The sequence below is a fragment of the Pan troglodytes genome, chromosome 19 (assembly GCF_028858775.2).
Source record: "Pan troglodytes isolate AG18354 chromosome 19, NHGRI_mPanTro3-v2.0_pri, whole genome shotgun sequence".
Classification (NCBI taxonomy): domain Eukaryota; kingdom Metazoa; phylum Chordata; class Mammalia; order Primates; family Hominidae; genus Pan; species Pan troglodytes.
Window position 1 is genome coordinate 23,001,105 of NC_072417.2, and position 21,540 is coordinate 23,022,644.

The following is a 21,540-nucleotide window of genomic DNA, read 5'->3' on the forward strand; positions in this document are numbered from 1 at the left end:
AACTGGGGATTCCTATGCATGAAAATTTTTCCCAAGTCCTCTGAATGGGATCCTGCTGGGATGCAAAGAGTTAAGAGGAAATAGCCTATTAGGGTCTTGCTAATCCGAGAAGTTCAGGACCTGAAAAGTATCTAGAGCACTGCTAAGAGCCCCGACTCTAGCTAGATGCGCGCAGGGCCCGCTAGATCCTCGAGGAATTGTAGAGCAGAACCTAGGAGGAGACATTAGCATCCCGTGCTACAATGGACCAAGGCCTCGGCGGAGCGCGCAGAAGACAACTCTGGGCCCGCTAAACCAACCCAGGATACCCAGGTAAGGCGAGAACCCACGGCGCCGTTAGCGGCCCGCTCAAACTGAGGCGCGGCTGGCGGGGGACTCTCGCCCGAAAATCAGCTTGGAGGAACGAACTGTCCGGAGCGAAGTCTGCGCCCACCCGGGGTCCAGACTCCACGCGGGTGACTCCCACGCGCGCCGCGCCTCCGCCGCGTCCCGGACTATTCGAGAGCGCGGCGAGAACTCGACCGCGGAAAGTTGGCGCTCGCGTCGCTTCCCGCGCGTTCTGGGGCTCCCCCTCCCACTCGAGCGCCACGTGCTGCGCGCCCCCCGCTCCCGGGCCGCGGCGGGACGCCCCCGCCCCCACCGCAGCGCGCAGTGCGCAGGCGCCTTCCCGCGGGTCGCGGCGGCGGGAGCGGGAGGCGGCGGCGGCAGCGGCGGGAGCGGCTTCTGCCTCGGCTGGAGACTGAGGCGAAGGCGGCAGCGGCGGAGGAGGTGGAGGAGAGGCGAGGGTGAAGGCGATGGCGACGCTGGGCACATGAGGCCGCGACCGGCGGGACGGGCCGAGGCCCGGCGGAGGAGGCGGCTCCGGGGGAACCCGCCGCCGGGTGAGGGGCGGCCGCAGGGCCGGCTGAGGAGAAGCGGGCCAGGGGCGGGGTCCCAGGGGGAGGCGGGAGAACTCTTGGGGAGCCCGGGGAGGGGCCGAGGAGAACCTTCGGAGGTCCGGGGAGGAGCGCGGCCGGAGCGGGAGAAGGAGGGGGGCGCCGCCGAGGGGTTCCCGCCGAGTCCGGAGGGGCGTCGCCGGCCCGCGTCCTGCCACTGTCCCCGGCGCACCCTCCCTCTTTGTCCCCAGGCGCACGGCTCCCAAATCGGGAGGGAAACGGCTCGGGGGTGTCCTGGGCCGCGGAGGTGTCGGGGGACGGTCGGGGAGCCCGGGCAGAAGCGGCGCGCACTCGGCGGCGCCCCGGCGGTGCCCACAACTACCCGGGCGGTTAGGGGCGCAGGGCGGAGCCGGGCCGCCCCTCGCCGCCCGGGCTCTTCGCGGGCTGCTCTTTGTCTCCCCGACCTCGGTCCCTGCGTCTTTGGCGGCGTGCGGGCTCGTCTGAGGCTTTCCGCATCTCCCCGCTGGAACTCCTGCCTCCCGGGGGTTAGAGGAGGGTTCGTTCGAGGGCTGGAAGCGGGAAAGCGGGGCGGAAGGACTGGGCTCATCGCCTCCTGATTAACTCGTTGTCTTTACTTAAAATGACTTTTCCCCCACTTTGTCAAACTTGAGAACTGTTTGTGTGTGTGTGTGTGTGTGTGTGTGTGTTTCCTTAAGTCTCTAGCTTCAAAATTAAGAGTAGGCGCTACCGCTGTGATTGTGGGCAGTTGTGTGGTTGGCGGCTGCGTTTGGAGCTCTGAGTTGAAAAGATGTACGTCAATGTATGGTTTAGATTTTGTTCTTTCTTTTGCGATTGTCTGATTGGGAGTACTTTTCCTTTGCGAAATGGGCGAATTTGGTTTTCTTTTTGTTCATTGAGAACTGGCAGTGATACCGATTTCATTATGCTCATGCTTAATTTTGTTAGCATCAAGACGATGTGAAATCGAGTAAGTTAAGTTTGAATAAGTTCAGGCTGAGGGTCATCTTGTATGCCTGATAAGTCTAAATTTGTTATATGTTTGTGTCGTGTACACGTTCAAGTGAATATATGTGAAAGCGCTATAAAAAATCAAACTACATAAATGAAAGGGATTTTAATTTCCTGATAAGCAGGAAACAGCATATCTCCAGTACTTTAATATCTGTAGAAAAATGCGTTAATAATGTCATTTAGGAATAAAATATTTCTCTCCCTAGAGAGGGTTTAGGTATTATTCAGAGTAAAAGAGCAAAAAAAATTTCAACCTCAGAGGGTATGGAAAAAAACAGAAAAATACCCTTACTTCCAGAGCTCCTGATTAAAATATTGTGAGTTGTGGGTTAAGTTTACTGATTTTAAAAAAACTTAGCATAGAGTTGTATCACTGGAGTTGCTTTGAATGTCTTAAGTACTGTGTAATGGCAGAATTAAACACGAACTAATTTTTCTGGGTAGAAGGTGAAAAGCTCCAATAAACAGATCTTAGTTTTCCCCAGATTTTTGTGCCCAGAGTGCTGTAGGCAAAGGGCATATTGAAGAGATACATAGAAGTTGTATGGAAGGTCTGTTAATATTTGTCCTGATTTGTAATGGCTTAATATTATTTACTACTTAAACTGTTGTGCATTTTTCCAAAGCATTTCAAACAACCTCTTCAAAAGCCAGCACTTTTAACTTTTGAGGTTGTGTGACTTAAGAATTGTTTTCTACCAGAAACAGTTCTCTTAAAAAGTTCTACCACAGTTCTCTTAAAAAGGAGCAAAGGACCTGGTAATTTTCTCTGTAATCAATTCATGAAGGTAAAATTGAGTTTTAGCCTTTAATCCAGAGTTAACATATCTCCAGCATAACAATCTTACTTATAAATGCTGTTATCCTTTGTCAGTTAAATTTTATTCTTATATTTGTATAAGTCAGCCAAAGGGAAGGAATGCAGGGTTGTGTTTCTGATTAGTCCACTTCCCCCCAGGTCCAGGCTTGCCTATCAATTGAGTAATGAGGATTTTAGAATACAGGATATATAATTTAAATCCAGAGCATCGTTCTCTTAACAAATGCTTAGTGTTTGTTCCATGCCTAATTCAATGCAAAGTGATGAGTTCCAAAAAACTATTGCTTTATTTGCTGTTTGTTCACATTTCAAAATTGGTGAGGTGTGTTCTTTTTTCTTTTTCCTTTTCCTTTTTTTTTGAGATGGAGTCTTGCTCTGTCGCCCAGGCTAGAGTGCAGTGGCTGGGACTACAGGTACCCGCCACCACGCCCGGCTAATTTTTTTTTGTAGTTTTAGCAGAGATGGGGTTTCACCATGTTAGCCATGATGGTCCCGATCTCCTGACCTTGTGATCCTCCCGCCTCGGCCTCCCAGAGTGCTGGGATTACAGGCGTGAGCCACCGCGCCCGGCCATCCTTTTTTTTTTCAAAGACATTGCTATGATGCCCAGGCTGTCATAGTACACTGCAGCCTCAAATTCCTGGGCTCAAGCCATCCTCCTGCCTCAGCCTCCTGAGTATACCCAGCTAATTTCTTTTTTCCCCTCCTTTCCTGTCCTGTCCTGTCCTTCCTTCCTATAGTTAAGTTTGACTAGGGGGTATGATTACTTATTTCTGAACTTATGCTTTTCTTGTAGTGTAGAAATACATGTGGCTCCTGTTCAAAATATTTGATAAAAATTTAGGCAAAGAAAAAGCAGGAATTTTTTTTGTTTGTTTGTTTGTTTTTGAGACGGAGTTTAGCTCTTATTGCCCAGGCTAGAGTGCAATGGTGCTATCTTGTCTCACTGCAACGGTGCTATCTTGTCTCACTGCAACCTCCGCCTCCCGATTTCAAGTGATTCTCATGCCTCAGCCTCCCAAGTAGCTGGGATTACAGGAACGCCCCACCATGCCAGCTAATTTTGTATTTTTTAGTAGAGACGGGGTTTCACCATGTTGGTCAGGCTGGTCTCCAACTGTTGACATAGGTGATCCGCCTGCCTCTGCCTTCCAGAGTGCTGGAATTACAGGTGTGAGCCACTGCACTCGACCAGATTATTAGTTTTGTAAGACCATTCCTTTGAGAATAGGTATGAGAAGATAGATTTTGGCTGATATCGTTAACCTGAAATTTAGACATAGAAAACAGTTCTGAGCTGTTAATATCAGCTGAATGGCAACAGTTGTTTTTCAACATACTGCTACAGCTGATGAGTTCAGTTTGTGTTGAAATAAGAACCTAGTAAAATGTATTTTTAAAAATATTTTTTAAGATTTAATACAAAAAATTTTAAATACAAAAAACTAGCTGGGCATTTGAGCATTGCTATTTACTGCAACTCTAAAGAGTGAATGACCTGTTAGTCAGTACTGGCTGGCATACAGTTATACATTCTTGAATTTTACAAGTACTGTAGTTGGCTGAGAGCACTCCTTGGCAATAAAGGTTTATCTTTCAGACCTGTGGAATATATTGCCCAAAGAGTTTTCCTAAAACAAGGATATGATGATCTCTTTGCAGATAGCATTTTACTTCTTTTTTTTTTTTTAGACGGAGTCTCGCTCCATTGCCCAGGCTGGAGTGCAGTGGCGTGATCTCTGCTCACCACAAGCTCCACCTCCCGGGTTCATGCCATTCTCCTGCCTCAGCCTCCTGTGTAGCTGGGACTACAGGCGTCCACCACCATGCCCGGCTAATTTTTTGTATTTTTAGTAGAGACAGTGTTTCACCGTGTTAACCAGGATGGTCTCGATCTCCTGATCTCATGATCCGGCCACCTCGGCCTCCCAAAATGTTGGGGTTACAGTCGTGAGCCACCGTGCCCGGCCAGCATTTTACTTCTAAAGAAATGAAGTGGGGCCAGGAGTGGTGGCTGATGCTTATAATCCCAGCACTTTGGGAGGCCAAGGCGGGTGGATCACCTGAGGTCAGGAGTTCAAGACCAGCCTAGCCAACATGGTGAAATCCCATTTCTACTAAAAATACAAAAAATTACCTGGGCGTGGTGGCAGTCATCTGTAATCCCAGCTACTCGGGAGGCTGAGGCAGGCGAATGGCTTGAACCTGGGAGGTGGAGGTTGCAGTTAGCCGAGATCGCATCACTGCTCTCCAGCCTGGGCGACAGAGCGAGACTCTGTCTCAAAATAAAAAGAAAGAAATGAAGTATTCTGGTAAATGAATTCTTCTCCAGCTCTCAGTTGAAGCTTTGTTCTTTGAGGCTATAATGCTTGTAATACAAGCACAATTTGGACAAAAGCATTCTGGTGCCCATTAAGTCATTCAACTTTTTTTTTTTTTTTTCTTTTGAGACTGAGTCTCACTCTTTCACCCAGGGTGGAGTGCAGTGGCACGATCTTGGCTCACTGCAATCTCCGTCTCCCGGGTTCAAGGAATTCTCTTGCCTCAGCCTCGCGAGAAGCTGGGATTATAGGTGTCCACCACCACGCCCAGCTAATTTTTGTATTTTTAGTAGAGAAAGGGTTTCACCATGTTGGCTAGGCTGGTCTCGAAGTCCTGACCTCAGGTTGCCTCAGCCTCTCAAAGTGCTGGGATTACAGGCGCGAACCACTGTGTCTGGCCCTTTTTATTTTTTTGAGACGGAGTTTTGCTCTTGTTGCCCAGGCTGGAGTGCAGTCGCGCAATCTCGGCTCACCGCAACCTCTGCCCCCTGGGCAAGATTCTCTTGCCTCAGCCTCCCAAGTAGCTGGGATTACAGGCATGCACCACCATGCCCAGCTAATTTTGTATTAGTAGAGACGGGGTTTCTCCATGTTGGTCAGGCTGGTCTCCTGACCTCAGGTGATCCACCTGCCTCGGTCTCCCAAAGTGCTGGGATTACAGGCGTGAGCCACTGCGCCCAGCCTTTTTTTTTTTTTTTTTGTAATTGAGACAGAGTCTTGTTCTGTAGCCCAGGCTAAAGTGTAGTGGTGCTCTCAAGCGATCCTTCCACCACAGCATCCCTAGTAGCTGGGACCACAGGCCCACACCGCCACCACGCCCAGTTAATTTTAAAAATTTTTTTGGAAGAGACAGGGTCTTGTTTTGTTGCCCAGGCTGGTCTTGAACTCCTGGGCTCAAGCAGTCCTCTTGGCCTCTCAAATATGGGGATTACAGGCCAAGGCACCTGGATCCCAACGTTTTTTTTTTTTTTTTTTTCTTCCCCAAAACATATAAGCACTTGATTAAAAAAAAAATAGTTGGACTCTTTCTTTCCCCCCCTTCTCACTATTGCACTTGACTAATTTTTTTTTTTTTTTTAAAGACAGTCTCGTTCTGTCATCCAGGCTGGAGTTGCAGTGGTGCGATCTCGGCTCGCTGCAACCTCTGCCTCCCAGGTTCAAGCAATTCTCCTGCCTCAGCCTCCCAAGTAATTGGGACTACAGGCGCATGCTGCCACGCCTGGCTAATTTGACTGATTTTATTTTATTTATTTTATTTTTGAGACAGAGCCTCACTGTGTCACCCAGTCTGGAGTGCAGTGGCACACATGTAATCCCAGCACTTTCGGAGGCTGAGGCTAGAGGATACCTTGAGCCCAGGAGTTTGAGACCGCCCTGGGCAACATAGTGAGGGCCCTGTCTCTGCAAAAAGTAATTTGAAAATTAGCTGGATGTGGTGGCATACACCTGTGGTTTCAGCTACTCAGGAGGATGAGGCAGGAGGATTTTTTGAGCCCAGAAGTTGAAGGCTACAGTGAGTTGTGATCACACCATGCACTCCACCCTGGTCAACAGAGTGGGACAGTCTCTATTTGAAAAAAGAAAAGAAGCCGGGTGCGGTGGCTCACACCTGTAATCCCAGCACTTTGGTAGGCCGAGGCAGGCAGGTCACAAGGTCAGGAGTTCGAGACCATCCTGGCCAACATGGTGAAACCCTATCTCTACTAAAATACAAAAAATTAGCCGGGCATGGTGGCGCGCGCCTGTAATCCCAACTACTCTGGAGGCTGAGGCAGGGGAATCGCTTGAACCCGGGAGGTGGAGGTTGCAGTGAGCTGAGATTGTGCCACTGCACTCCAGCCTGGCAACAGAGCAAGACTCCATCTCAAAAATCGAAAAGAGGGCCAGGCACAGTGACTCATGCCTTGTAATCCCATCACTTTGGGAGGCCGAGGTGGGCAGGTCATGAGATCAGGAGATCGAGACCATCCTGGCTAACACCGTGAAACCCCGTCTCTACTAAAAATACAAAAAATTAGCCAGGTGTGGTGGCACACGCCAGTAGTCCCAGCTACTTAGGAGGCTGCGGCAGGAGAATCGCTTGAACCTGGGAGGCAGAGGTTGCAGTGAGCCAAGATTGTGCTACTGCACTCCAGGCTAAGCGACAGAGCAAGACTCCATCTCAAAAAAAAAAAAAGAAAAGGAAAGAAAGGCCAGGCATGGTGCCTCACACCAGTAATCACAGCTCTTCTGGAGGTCATGGCAGGAGGATTGCTTGAGTCCAGGAGTTCAAGACCAACCTGGGCAATATGATGAGACCCTGTCTCTACAAAAATAAGAAATTAAAAAAAAAAGGAGGAAAGAGGCCAGGTACGGTGGCTCACGCCTGTAATCTCAGCACTTTGGGAGGCTGAGGCGGGGGGATCATGAGGTCAAGAGATCAAGACCATCCTGGCCAACATGGTGAAACCCCGTCTCTACTAAAAATACAAAAATTAGCTGGGCCTGGTGGCACACACCTGTAGTCCCAGCTACTTGCGAGACTGAGACAGGAGAATCACTTGAACCCGGGAGGCGGAGTTTGCAGTGAGCTGAGATCACACCACTGCACTGAAGCCTGGTGACAGAGCAAGACTCCGTCTTTAAAAAAAAAAAAAAAGGAAAGAAATGCATAGGGTTTCAGAGTAAGTTTTGATGTTTTTCCTCTATATAAATTGGATAAACTTCACACACCCCTATTCTTATCCTCTAATCTCTAAACTATATTCAACTCCCAATAGTTATAGAGATTATTTTCATTCACATGTTTGTAGTATTTATTAATTTTGGCTTAATTTATTATTACTTAACTAATGAGTTATAACATTCCTTTTGGGAACGTTCAAATTAGAGCTGGACTCTATTTTAGGAATTCCCCTTGAGTCATTCTTGGACTTGGAATTCCTAATTGCCCATCCAGAGTAGATGTTTATTTGGATTCAAAATTTTCCTTCCTGAAATTATCCATTCTGTGGCTTCGGTTACCATATATATTTTGAATACTGCCACATTTTTATCTGTAGCCAGACCTCTTTTTTTATCCTGGCTGCCTGTTCAACATCTCCACAGAGATACCCAGAGGAGGTAATTTGAATTGCGTTGTCCAAAGTGAGCTCTTCATCTTGGCCCCACACCTAGACTTTCTTCAGTGTACTCTATTTTATTAAGTGGCTCTATCACACAATTTACTGAGGCTGGACTCTTTTTTTTTTTTTTTTTGAGATGGAGTTTCGCTCTTGTTGCTCAGGCTGGAGTGCAATGGCATGATCTTGGTTCACTGCAACCTCTGCCTCCCGGTTTCAGGCGATTCTCCTGCCTCAGCCTCCCGAGTAGCTGAGATTACAGGCGCCTGCCACCACGCCCAGCTAATTTTTTATATTTTTAGTAGAGATAGGGTTTCACCATGTTGGCCAGGTTGGTCTCGAACTCCTGATCTCAGGTGATCCACCCGCCTCGGCCTCCCAAAGTGCTGGGATTATAGGCGTGAGCCAACACACCCTAATTTTAGAATATTTTAGAATGTTTTTATTCCGTCAAAAAGAAACCTGATACCCGTTAGCAGTTACTCCCTCCTTATTCCCCCCATAATGGTTGTACAATATTCCATTATGGAGGTTATACCATAAATTATATATGTTTCTTTTTTTTTTTTTTTTTTTTTGAGACGGAGTCTCGATCTGTCTCCCAGGCTGGAGTGCAGTGGCACGATCTTGGCTCACTGCAAGCTCCGCCTCCCAGGTTCACACCATTCTCCTGCCTCAGCCTCCCAAGTAGCTGGGACTACAGGCGCCCGCCACCATGCCCGGCTAATTTTTTGTATTTTTAGCAGAGACAGGATTTCACAGTGTTAGCCAGGATGGTCTTGATCTCCTGACCTTGTGATCCACCTGCCTCGGCCTCCCAAAGTGCTAGGATTACGGGTGTTAGCCACTGCCCCCAACCTAATTATATGTGTTTCTTATAATAAATGCCCTGTATTTGTTTAGGGTAAATTACTAAATGTGGAATTATTGATCAAAGGATATAAGCACTTTAAAGTTCTTGATAACTATTGCCAAGATGCCTTCCAGAAAAGTTGTACCAGATGATGACACCATTGGTGTATGATGGTATGGGTGTTGGTTTTTTTTTTTTTTTTTGAGACGGAGTTTCCCTCTTGTTGCCCAGGCTGGAGTGCAATGGCGCGATCTTGGCTCACTGCAGCCTCCACCTCCCAAGTTCAAGTGATTCTCCTGCATCAGCCTCCCGAGTAGCTGGGATTACAGGCGTGTGCCACCACGCCTGCTAATTTTGTATTTTTGGTAGAGACAGGATTTCGCCAATATTGGTCAGGCTGGTCTCGAACTCCTGACCTCAGGTGATCCGCCTGCCTCAGCCTCCCAAAGTGCTGGGATTACAGGCATGAGCCACCGCACCCAGCCGATGGTATGGGTTGGGTTTTTTTAAAGAAATTTTGTATCATAAACGTAGTCATATTGGAAAATCATACATTTATTTTTGTCTTAGACATGTTCGTTTTTCTAGACTGAGCATTGTTCAGAACAGTTGGTTTGACCTAATCTTAGGCTGTTTTGGACAAATGTTCCAATATTGTCCTGTTTGCATGAAGACAGTTCCACTTAGGATATGTTGTGAATGAATATATTATCCCTATCCCAGGTTCCTCATACTTCTCCAGCTGGTTCCTGAAGGTTCTTACATTCAAATAGAATGGCTTTTTGCCAGCGAAAATTGGCACTTCAACCCACAATGGTGCCTTTTGTTTCCTCATTGGTTGATACAGCCAAGATCTCAAACTACTCACTCTCCATGAGGTTTTATAATTTGATTCACCACAAATTATATTTTAGGTTTTTCAAATATTCATAGCCAAGAGCTCTTTTGAAAACAAGTTGTTTTCATGTTTGTAGCACATAGATTACTATGTGCTACTTAGCTGCTGTAATGCTTTTGCTTAGAAATTGTCACGAGCTAGTTATTAAACATCTATTATCACTCATGTGGAATTAACTTCCACTTAAAACGTTCCAGTTAAACAACACTTCATTGTAAACCCTTTAATTGATTCCTGGTCTCTGCACATAAAGCAGTCGCGTTCAGGGGTATGAGTCACTAGCACGATTCTTAGTGGATTGCTCAGCTCATGAGCTGGGATGCCTAGATTGTTAATACCTACTTTGGAATTACAGTGAGTCAATATTGAAATTTTTTAATTTAGTCCAACCGCAAATTTTCTGAAATGATCGTTTGGGAAGTGCCTTTTTAAAATTTTGACATCTTGTTATATTGTTTAATTTTACTGCTGTTACTTTACTTTTCTCCTATCCCTAGACTTTTGAGTTCCACATAATTTGTCAGTTTGGTGAATTTTACTCTGAGATAGTTTTCATCAAATGTTAAATGGAAGAGATTTTAGAAATCATCTAACTTGATATTCTTCATTTATTTCAGAAATTAGGATATGGAAAGAACTTATTCCTGAAGTGCATGGATTACATTCTGGGATTAGAATCTCTTGCCTTCTAGTCCATTGCTTGCTTAGTTTCACAAAATTCAAGGTTAAGAATCACTTTTCGCCCAGGAGCTGTGGCTCACGCCTGTAATCCCAGCACTTTGGGAGGCTGAGGCAGACGGATAACCTGAGGTCAGGAGTTTGAGACCAGCCTGGCCAACAAGGTGAAACCCTGTTTCTACTAAAAATGTAAAAAAATTAGCCACTGTGGAAAACAAGATAATGTTCCTCAACCAATTAAAAATTACCATATGATGGAGCAATTCCACTTCTGGATATTAAAACAAAAGAACTGAATGATTAGCCAGGTGTGGTGGCACACGCCTGTAATCCTGGCTACTTGGGAGGCTGAGGCAGGAGAATCACTTGAACCTAGGAGGCAGAGGTTGCACTGAGCCGAGATCATGCCACTGCACTACAGCCTGGGTGATGAGGCAAGATTCTGCCTCAAAAAAAAAAAAAAAAAAGAATTGAATGATTTGTACACCCACGTTCATAACAGCATTATTCACAGTGGCCAAAGTTGTAGACAACCCAGGTGTCTGTCAACAGATGAATGGATAAACAAAACATGGTATGTACATACTATGGAATATATTATTCAGCCTTAAAAATGAAGGAAATTCTTTTTATTTATTTATTTATTTATTTATTTTTGAGACGGAGTCTCGCTCTGTCGCCCAGGCTGGAGTGCAGTGGCGTGATCTCGGCTCACTGCAAGCTCTGCCTCCTGGGTTCACGCTGTTCTCCTGCCTCAGCCTCCTGAGTAGCTGGGACTACAGGCGCCTGCCACCACACCCGACTAATTTTTTGTATTTTTAGTAGAGAGGGGGGTTTCACAGTGTTAGCCAGGATGGTCTCGATCTCCTGACCTCATGATCTGCCCGCCTCGGCCTCCCAAAGTGCTGGGATTACAGGCGTGAGCCACCGCGCCCGGCCAAAGGAAATTCTGACACATGGTATAACATGGATAAACCTTGAACACATTATGCTGAGTGAAATAAGCCAGACACAAAAAGACAAATATATAATTCCATTTATATGAGATAATTAGGTAGTCACAACCATAGAGAAAGTAGAATGGTGATTGCCAGGGGCTGGGAGAAGGGGAATTGGGGAGTTACTGTTTCTGGGTCTAGAGTTTCAGTTTTACAAGATGAAAAAAATTCTGGAGGTAGTGGTGATGGTTGATAATGCTATGAATGTGTTTAATACTTGAACTGTACACTTAAGATAGTACATTTTATGTCTATTCTACCACAGTAAAATAATAAAAATAATTTAACAGGACACAAGTTAATGGGGGGGTTTTTTAGTGCTTGATTTGAAAAATTTGAGAGGTTTTGTTTTTTGTTTTCTTTTTTTAAATAGAGACGGGGTCTCGCCATGTTGTCTAGGCTGGTCTTGAACTCCTGAGCTGAAGTGTTCTGCCCATCTCAGCCTCCCAAAGTGCTGGTATTACAGGAGTAAGCCACCACGCCCAGCCAGCTTCTTCCTGCCCCACACCCCCAGATGGTGTTTTGCTCTTTTGCTCTTTTGCTCTCTTGCCCAGGCTGGAGTGCAGTGGTACAATCTTGGCTCACTGCAACCTCTGCCTTCCGGGTTGAAGCAATTCTCCTGCCTCAGCCTCCTGAGTAGCTGGGATTACAGTAGCCCAGGCCTGGCTAATTTTTGTATTTTTAGTAGAGACTGGGTTTCACCATGTTGGCCAGGCTGGTCTTGAACTGACCTTGTGATCCACCCGCCTCAGCCTCCCAAAGTGCTAGGATTACAGATGTGAGCCACCATGCCTGGCCTTTTTTTTTTTTTTTTTTTTAACATGAGACTATTAGAGACTTTTCCAAAGATGTATGTGGAAGTGATTTCTTGGGTTAATAGTTGTTTTGTGGTCTCCCTATTCTCAATGCCCAAATAAATTGTCCTTCTTAAATAAATAAATCATTTTTGTCAAAGATACCGTTTATTCCTTCCTCCCCAGCTACCAAGAAAGCTTGTTCTGTTTTATTTTACTTTTAAACTTTCATTCCATTTTACATTTTAAGATCTTAAACTCTGAAATGTATTTTCTTTCTGGTGTTTGTGCGTTTTTTGTTTGTTTGTTTGTTTGTTTTTTTGAGACAGAGTTTCGCTCTTGTCGCCCAGGCTGGAGTGCAATGGCGCAATCTTCAGCTCACTGCAACCTCTGCCTCCTGGGTTCAAGTGATTCTCCAGTCTCAGCCTCCCGAGTAGCTGGGATTACAGGTGCCCACCACCACGCCCGGCTAATTTTTCTATTTTTAGTAGAGACGGGGTTTCACCATGGTGGCCAGGCTGGTCTCAAACTCCTGATTTCAGCTGATCCGCCCACCTTGGCCTCCCAAAGTGCTGGGATTACAGGCATGAGCCACCGCGCCTGGCCTTGTGCTTTTTCTTTTGTTGTTCTGATCCTGAAGATTGGGATTAGGGTCACATAGAACCTGTACATAATTCCATCGGTAATGTAATTCTTTACTAGCGAGTGGTCAAGAAAGAGCCCAAACTCCAGTGCAAGACTGCCTGACTTCAAATTCTGGCTTTGCTACTTAATAAGTAGATGATTTTAGGCAAATAATAAAGTTTTTTGGTTTTTGGGTTTTTTTGAGATGGAGTTTCACTCTTGTTGCCCAGGCTGGAGTGCAATGGCACAATCTCAGCTCACCACAACCTCCGCCTCCTGAGTTCAAGCGATTCTCCTGCCTCAGCCTCCTGAGTAACTAGGATTACAGGCATGCACCATCACGCCTGGCTAATATTGTATTTTTAGTAGAGACAGGGTTTCTCCATCTTGGTCAGGCTGGTCTTGAACTCCTGACTTCAGGTGATCCGCCCGCCTCAGCCTCCCAAAGTGCTGGGATTACAGGCATGAGCCACCGTGCCTGGCCTTGTGCTTTTCTTTTGCAGTTCTGATCCTAAAGACTGGGATTAGGGTCACATAGAACCTGTACATAATTCCATCTGTAATGTAATTCTTTACTAGCGAGTGGTCAAGAAAGAGTCCAAACTCTAGTGCAAGACTGCCTGACTTCAAATTCTGGCTTCACTACTTAATAAGTAGATGATTTTAGGCAAATAATAAAGTTATTTGTTTTTTGTGGTTTTTTTTTTTGAGACGGACTTTTGCTCTTGTTGCCCAGGCTGGAGTGCAATGGCACGATCTCAGCTCACTGCAACCACCGCCTCCCGGGTTCAAGCAATTCTGTCTCAGCCTCCTGAGTAGCTGGGATTACAGGCATGCACCACCACACCTGGCTAATTTTGTATTTTTAGTAGAGGCAGGTTTCTCCATCTTGGTCAGGCTGGTCTCGAACTCCTGACTTCAGGTGATCCGCCCGCCTTGGCCTCCCAAAGTGCTGGGATTACAGACGTGAACCACTGCGCCTGGCAGGCAAATTATAAATTTTTAAACCTGATTTCCTCATCTTTAAAATGAGTTTACTATTAGAATCTACCTGCTGAAATAATTCAAATAATGTTCATTACATTTGATCTTCAAAAATCCTATTAATTCGGCTGGGCGCGGTAGCTCACACCTGTAATCCCAGCATGTTGGGAGGCCGAGGCAGAGGGATCAGTTAAGTCAGGAGTTCGAGACCAGCCTGGATAACAACGTGAAACCTCATCTCTACTAAAAATAGAAAAATTAGCCAGGCCTGGTGGCGAGTGCCTGTAATCCCAGCTACTCGAGAAGCTGACTGAGGCAGGAGAATTGCTTGAACCCCGGAGGCAGAGGTTGCAGTGAGCTGAGACTTCGCCATTGCACTCCAGCCTGGGCGACAGAGCGACACTCTGTCTCAGAAAACCAAAACCAAAACAAAACAAACTGAATTATGTTTTACAGAAAAACAGTGTTAATTTGAGTCTGTTTGGATATAACCTATAGAAAACTCTTGATATAAGAATTTGAGAGAGAATTACATAATTTATTACCATGTTGATGCCAGCTAATTTTTTTAAATTCTGTTTTCTAGTGTAAGACAAGGTAGATTTGTGTCTAAGTTATTTGGAAAATAGACTAAAAATAGCACATTTGGCTTCTGTCTAATAAATGTTATATAAGCAAACTTGATTTTCTTCAGTATTTGGGTTTTCTTTGTGTGAGTGAATCCTTTTGAATTATGGGCTACCATGAATTGCAGTATCTTTTAAAATAGAAGCCGTTCTAGAAAAAAGCAACTTTTTCTTTTTTTTTTTTTGAGACGGAGTGTCGCTCTGTCACCCAGGCTGGAGTGCAGTGGCACGATCTCGGCTCACTGCAAGCTCCACCTCCCGGGTTCACACCATTCTCCTGCCTCAGCCTCCCGAGTAGCTGGGATTACAGGCACCCGCCACCACGTCTGGCTAATTTTTTGTATTTTTAGTAGAGATGGGGTTTCACCTTGTTAGCCAGGATGGTCTCGATCTCCTGACCTCATGATCCTCCCACCTTGGCCTCCCAAAATGCTGGGATTACAGTCGTGAGCCACCGCGCCCAGCCAACTTTTTCAACCTTTTAATTTTTTAAAGAATTGATACGATTCTATAAAAATAATAAAATTTGAAGGAAGTCAGTAAAATAAACTGAGATGTTTATATTAAATGTCAATTAATCAATGTCTATACTATATCAAGATTACCTTTTATAGACAAATAGGTAAAAGAATGGAAATAACCCACAAAGGGGTTGGATATATGAGGGGGAATGTATCCTACTGTCTTAGAAACATGAAAATTGACATGATTTTGAAATGCCATTTTGCATCTAGTAAAGGAGCATAATGACAGTGCTGAAGAAGTGGAGGTGAAGTTGTTTTAAGTATACATTCATTGCCAGGCACTGTAAATTACTAGTGCCTTTTTTGAAAACCAAATGACAGTACAAAGCAAAAACCATGCAGATTTACATTGCCTGTGATCTAATAATACCACCTCCTAGAATTTATAGATATAAACTCAAGGCATTTAGGATATATTCACGAAGATATTAAGTATAAAAGTACATATAAATCAGTTGGACCCCAGCTATTCAGGAGGCTGAAGTGGGAGAATCACTTGAACCCAAGAGATGGAGGTTGCAGTGAGCTGAGATCATGCCACTGCACTCCAGCCTGGGTGACAGCAAGACCCAGCCTCAAAAAATAATAAAAAATTGGTGCTTTACTAATTAGCAAAAGACATTGAGGTATTTGGCCTCCACCCATCTCCACCACTTGACATGTGCTTCCATGTCGTTTTCTATTTGTAGATGGAGTATAGACATGATTTTTTATTCATGAGAGCCATTCACAGCTGAATCTCAGACTTTCAGCCCCTACACTATAACCAAGTTTGTTTTCAGAAGCAGGGAAGCCAGAAAAGACTTATGTCCTGAAATTTTTTTTTTTTTTTCCTAAGACTGAGTCTTGCTCTTTCACCCATGCTTGAGTGAAGTGGTGCCTTCTCGTCTCACTGCAACCTCCGCCCCCCGGGTTCAAGTGGTTCTCCTGCCTCAGCCTCCAAGTATCTGGGATTACAGGCGCATGCCACCACGCCCAGCTAATTTTTGTATTTTTAGTAGAGATGGGGTTTCGCCATGTTGGCCAGGCTGGTCTCGAACTCCTGACCTTAGGTGATCCACCTGCCTTGGCCTCCCAAAGTGCTAGGATTACAGGCGTGAGCCATCGCTCCGGCCCTATGTCCTGAATTTTAGGCACCTTTTCAGGTCCCTTATGTAGACCATTTCCTCACATGTGCACTGATCAGTTCTGAAGACTGAGGGGCCCCTCTGCAGATCTCCAGGGTTTTTTGTGTGTGAGTGAGTGAATCCTTTTGAATTATGTGCTTCCGTGAATTGCAGCATTCTTTAAAAAAAAAATTTAAGAAGCCATTCAAGAAAAAATAGATAAAATGTTCAGGGCTGGGTGTGGTGGCTCACGCCTGTAATCCCAGCACTTTGGGAGGCTGAGGTGGGTGGATCACGAGGTCAGGAGATCAAGACCATCCTGGCTAACATGGTGAAACCCCATCTCTACTAAAAATGCAAAAAATTAGCCGGGCGTGGTGGCGGGCACCTGTAGTCCCAGCTTCTCGGGAGGCTGAGGCGGGAGAATGGCATGAACCTGGGAGGTGGAGCTTGTAGTGAGCCAAGATCAGGCCACTGCACTCCAGCCTGGGAGACGGAGCAAGACTCTGTCTCAAAAAATAATAATAATGGTTCAGGGGAAAGGAAACTTCAGTGGAGCAAGAACCCACTTTTCTCCACAGTGAGACCACAATTGGCAGTGACATATTCTGCTTAGAAATGTTAATTCCAGAACCTGCCTTCTACTCATTCTACTTCTTGAAATGATCTTAATTTCTCTGGAGGAGTATTGTACTCTGTAACATTGTAAGCCAATCCTTAATGCTTTGTTAATACATAGCTGCCAGGGAGGGGGCTTGCCTAGAGAATGAGTGACCCATTACAGAAATGAGGACTAATGTTTTCAAAATGTTTCCCAGACTGCACTCATCTCCCAGGAATTATTTGACATTTCACTGAGAGTAAGAATGGGTAACTTGTGGCCGGGCGTGGTGGCTCATGCCTGTAATCTTAGCACTTTGGGAGGCCGAGGTGAGCAGATCACCTGAGGTCAGGTGTTGGAGACCAGCCTGGCCAACATGGTGAAACGCTGTCTCTCCTAAAAATACAAAAATTAGTTGGGCGTGGTGGTGTGTGCCTGTAGTCCCAGCTACTCAGGATGCTAAGGCAGGAGAATTGCTTGAACCCGGGAGATGGAGGCTGCAGTAAGCTGAGATCGTGGTACTGCACTCCAGCCTGGGCGACAGAGAGAGACTCTTGTCTCAAAAAAAAAAAAAAAAAAAGTAACTTGGAAGGAGAGGAAAGGGAAGAGTATCAAAGAAAAACTTACTGACTCAATAGGTAAAAACATTGGTGATACTGCCATTCATTTTAGGAAACTCATGGTTCTTTATTTTAGAAAGAAAATTGCAGCTGGGTGCGGTGGCTCACACCTGTAATCCCAGCACTTTGGGAAGCTGAGGCGGGTGAATCTCCTGAAGTGAGGAGTTCGAGACCAGACTGGCCAACGGGGTGAAACCCCATCTCTACTAAAAATTAGTTGGACGTGGTGGTGTGCGCCTGTAGTCCCAGCTACTTGGGAGGCTAAGGCAGGAGAATTGCTTGAACCCAGGAGACGGAGGCTACAGTCAGCTGAGATTGCGGTACTGCGCTCCAGCCTGGGTGACAGAGACTCTTGTCTCAAAGAAAAAAAAGAGAAAGGGAGGAAAGAAGGAAGGAAGGTTAGTTGCTCGTCACCCATTTTGTGAGATGTTGGAGTTAAGTTGGTAAACACATTTACACAAAAAGAAATGCAAATAGTAAACAAGTATAAGAGAAGTTTGGCCGGGCGTGGTGGCTCACGCCTGTAATCCCAGCACTTTGGGAGGCCGAGGTGGGCAGAACATGAGGTCAGGAGATGGAGACCATCCTGGTTAATGTGGTGAAACCCTGTCTCTACTAAAAATACAAAAAATTAGCCGGGCATGGTGGCACGGGCCTGTAGTCCCAGCTATTCGGGAGGCTGAGGCAGGAGAATCGCTTGAACCCGGGAGGTGGAGGTTGCAGAGAGCCGAGATTGTGCCACTGCACTCCAGCCTGGGCGACAGTGAGACTCTGTCTCAATTAAAAAAAAAAAAGTTCATTTTTACTACTAGATCCCTTAGTAAATTAGTGTTATTTGGAAAGAGTATTCATTTAGATAAAGACTAGAAGGACATAAGGAAAACCAAAACATTTGTAAGTAGCTGTGATTATGGGTTTTTTTGTGTGTGTTTGTTTGTTTTAACCCATTTATGCCTGAGATTGCAATTTTTTGAATTTGAAAAAATCAGACCTTGGCAATGATCTTGAACAGTAGGATATAAATAACTCCCACATGCGTAGCGTTCCAGTAATGGAACAATAGGCATACATGGGTTTTAATGTTATGGGTTTTTTGTTTTGTTTTGTTTTGATTTGATTTTTGAGACAGAGTCTTGCTCTGTTGCCAGGCTGGAGTGCAGTGGCGCAATCTCGACTCACTGCAGCCTCTGCCTCCCTGGTTCAAGCCATTCTCCTGCCTCAGCCTCAGCTTGTAGTCCTGAGTAGCTGGGACTACAAGCGTGTACCACCACACCCGTCTAATTTTTTTGTGTTTTTAGTAGGGGCGGGTTTCATCATGTTGGCCAGGATGGTCTCGATCTCCTGACCTCGTGATCCATCCGCCTTGGGCTCCCAAAGTGCTGGGATTACAGGCATGAGCCACTGCTCCCAGCTGGGTTTTTTTGTTTTTTGTTTTTTGTTTTTTGTTTTTTTAGAGTTTTGTTCTTGCCCAGGCCGGAGTGCAATGGGACGATCTCGGCTCACTGCAACCTCTGCCTCCCAGGTTTAAGCCATTCTCCTGCCTCAGCCTCCCAAGTAGCTGGGATTACGGGCACGTGCCACCATGCCCGGCTAATTTTGTATTTTTAGTAGAGACGGGGTTTCACCATGTTAGCTAGGCCAGTCTCGAACTCCCGACCTCAGGTGATCCACTTGTCTCAGCCTCCCAAAGTGCTGGGATTACAGGCGTGAGCCACCGCGCCCGGCCTATTTTTTTTCCCACAGAATTATATTAAGAGAAAGAGGCCGGGCATAGTGGCTCATGCTTGTAATCCTAGTACTTTGGAAGGCCGAGGCAGGCAGATCACTTGAGCCCAGGAGTTCAGGACCAGCCTGGGCAACATGGCAAAACCTCTTCTCTGCAAAAAATACAAAAATTAGCCAGGCATGGTAGTGTGCAACTGTAGTCTCAGGTATTTGGGAGGCTGAGGTGAGAGGATCACCTGAACCTGGGGAGGCTGAGGCTACAGTGAGCCCAGGTGCCGCTGCACTCCAGCCTGGATAACAAAGAGAGACTTTGTCTCAAAAAAAAAAAAAAAAGAAAGAAAAAAGGCCAGGTGCAGTGGCTCACGCCTGTAATCCCAGCACTTTGGGAGGCCGAGGTGGGTGGATCACCTGAGGGTCAGGAGTTGGAGACCAGCCTGACCAACATGGTGAAACCCTGTCTCTACTAAAAATACAAAATTAGCTGGGTGTGGTGGCACATGTGTGTAATCCCAGCTACTTGGGAGGCTGAGGCAGGAGAATCACTTGAACCCAGGAGGCGGAGGTTGCAGTGAGCTGAGATCGTGCCATTGCACTCCCTCCAGCTTGGGCAACAAGAGCGAAACTCCATCTCAAAAAAAAAAAAAGAAAGAAATTATATTGGCTGCGTGTGGTGGCTCACACCTGTAATCCCAACACTTTGGGAGGCTGAGGTGGGCAGATCACTTGAGCTCTGGGGTACAAGACCAGCCTGGGCAATATGACGAAACCTCATCTATACAGAAATTAGCCAGGCATGGTAGTGTTCCTTCACCTGTAGTCCCAGCTACTGCAGGGGGCTAAGGTGGGAAGATTGCTTGACACAAGAGGTTGAGGCTGCAGTGACTTAGGTCTGCACCACTGCACTCCAGTGTGGGCAACAGAGCGAGACCCTGTTTAAAAAAAAAAAAATGAATTAATTGATGTCCATCCAGTATAGAGAAGATCAGGTATCCAGATCCCCGCTCCTCCCCACACATGCACTGATCAGAGCTGAAGACCTGGGGAATGGGGGGGAGTCCATCTGCAGATCTCCAGCGAGTTTTGTGGAGAAAACCCCTGGCTGTTGTGGATCTTCTCAACATTTTGTGGTCAAGAGCATAGACCGTAGCGATACTCATTCTGAAGACTTCAGAGTGTGGGTATAGAGTACCCATACTCTGTGGCTCTTAGGATTGTCTATGGAAAACCAGACTGTAAGGGTTCAGCATTTTCCACATCTGCAGCTTAATCAGTACACAATACTTACTAATGGATGTGTTAAAATGGCTGCTTTAGAACTTACATAAGCTCTGAAGGATTTATCACCAATTCTTCCCACCAAGAAAATTTTATTGAAAAGCTCAACTGTTGAGAAATTCTTTCATAACAATAATTACTTAAAAGATACACATTTGGCCGGGCGCGATGGCTCATGCCTGTAATCCCAGCACTTTGGGAGGCTGAGGCAGGTGGATTACCTGAGGTCAGGAGTTCAAGACCAGCCTGGCCAACATGAAACCTCGTCTCTACTAAAAATACAAAATTAGCTGGGCGTGGTGGCTCACGCTTGTAATCCCAGGATTTTGGGAGGCCGAGGCAGGTGGATCACGAGGTCAGGAGATCGAGACCATCTTGGCTAACATGGTGAAACCCAGTCTCTACTAAAAAATACAAAAAAAAATAGCCAAGCGTGGTGGCAGGTGCCTGTTGTCCCAGCTGCTCGGGAGGCTGAGGCAGGAGAATGGTGTGAACCTGGGAGGCGGAGCTTGCAGTGAGCCGAGATCGTGCCACTGCACTCCAGCTTGGCCAAAAAAGCGAGACTGTCTGGAAAAAAAAAAAAGGCTGGGCGTAGTGGCTCACGCTTGTAATCCCAGCACTTCGGGAGGCCGAGGCGGGCGGATCACCTGAGGTCAGGAGTTCAAGACCAGCCTCAACATGGAGAAACCCCGTCTCTACTAAAAATACAAAATTAGCCAGGCGTGGTGGTGCATACCTGTAATCCCAGCTACTCGGGAGGCTGAGGCAGGAGAATTGCTTGAACCTGGGAGGTGGAGGTTGTGGCGAGCCAAGATCGCGCCATTGCACTCCAGCCTGGGCAACAAGAGTGAAACTCCGTCTCAAAAAAAAAAAAAAGATACACATTTATCTTTGTGGATGGAGATATAACAGATGAGTTAGTTCTAACTAATTGTATTTTCATAATTTTGGCTTATTGGAACAAATAGAAATTTCAGGCTTTGGGGAAAATCTGAGCCTGCAGAGAATTTGTGGATGAGAATCATGGAGTTCTATGTTGGAAACCTGGCTTACATCACCATTTAAAGATTTTATATTATTTACTT

General features: G+C 45.9%; 1 protein-coding gene across 5 annotated transcripts in view; it reads left to right on the top strand.

Moving 5' to 3' along the window:
- Positions 1-222: 222 nt before the first annotated feature.
- GJC1 (gap junction protein gamma 1) overlaps positions 223-21,540 on the top strand; it is a 33,410-nt gene continuing 12,092 nt past the window's right edge. For 2 of the 5 annotated variants that reach the window (XR_001710788.4, XM_009431987.5), the window contains exon 1: positions 741-881. The gene's annotated coding sequence lies outside the window, so the exon portion shown is untranslated. Of the gene's footprint in view, positions 313-740; positions 882-1,276; positions 1,432-21,540 lie in introns of those variants that run through there. The other 3 variants (XM_001147361.6, XM_003952992.5, XM_009431986.4) reach the window with 3 other exon arrangements.